The sequence below is a fragment of the Phoenix dactylifera genome, unplaced genomic scaffold, assembly GCF_009389715.1.
Source record: "Phoenix dactylifera cultivar Barhee BC4 unplaced genomic scaffold, palm_55x_up_171113_PBpolish2nd_filt_p 000140F, whole genome shotgun sequence".
Classification (NCBI taxonomy): Eukaryota; Viridiplantae; Streptophyta; class Magnoliopsida; order Arecales; family Arecaceae; genus Phoenix; species Phoenix dactylifera.
In genome coordinates this window covers 704,315-705,276 of record NW_024067696.1, presented here as the reverse complement: position 1 = coordinate 705,276, position 962 = coordinate 704,315, and positions in this window count along the sequence as shown.

Genomic DNA, 962 nt, shown 5'->3' with positions numbered 1-962 from the left:
ATGAGACTATAACCCACCCTTAGATTAATGCCAAGTGTACAATCCATGACATGTGTCTATTTAATCAATTGATTAATTTTCTAATCACATTAGGATTTCTAATCTAATTAGTAGAATTAATTGATTTGGGAGCATGTATCCTACGACGCCATGTGGACTTTAAAGTCTGCATAGTGTGAACATGATTTAAGTCATATTCATCCTACGACGACATGTGGTTTTTAAAATCCGCACAAATCTTGGTTTAATCAAATTGACCCAATAATGAACCCAAATCAAATTGGGTTGAACCCAATTTGATTTGGCTCATTAAATCAGCCCAATTGCAATCCAATTGCAATCAATTCCACTTAATTCTTCTTCTATTAACTCACTAATATTTAGTGGGTTAATTCAATCACCAATTATATTGATGATTGATTTCTATTATGATTTCAAATCACAATTATGATAGTCTGACTAATTAAATTCCCTATGTGTGTGATCCCGTAGGTTCTATTCTGACTGGTAGTGAGAAATATTGAGATCTCCATCTCAATATCACTGAAACTCCTTTCAATGGACTGAAACGATTTCAGTTCTACTCTTAGGGTTCACTGATCACCAAGTGAATGCCTTCGAGTCTCACAATCTACTAGTGACACCTAGCAGTATGTGGTGGCAACCCAGCAGAATGGAATATCTGAACCTCTTGGTGCAGTTAGCGTATGATACAGTCCCTCTATCATGGATCCCGACGTGACGGAGGTTATGGATATCTCGTCAAATTCCATCGTCTGTCATATGTCAAATTTATACGCCTTCCAGTTCGAGATATGGAAAACTCTTTTTCCAAAATATATGGTCAGGAATTTATCGAACTCAGTCTCATAAATCACATAGGATCACTCCTAATCTATCAAGATCGATAGATCCCATCTAGATGTAACCCTATTCCAAAATGAACCTACTGCAGCCAATTC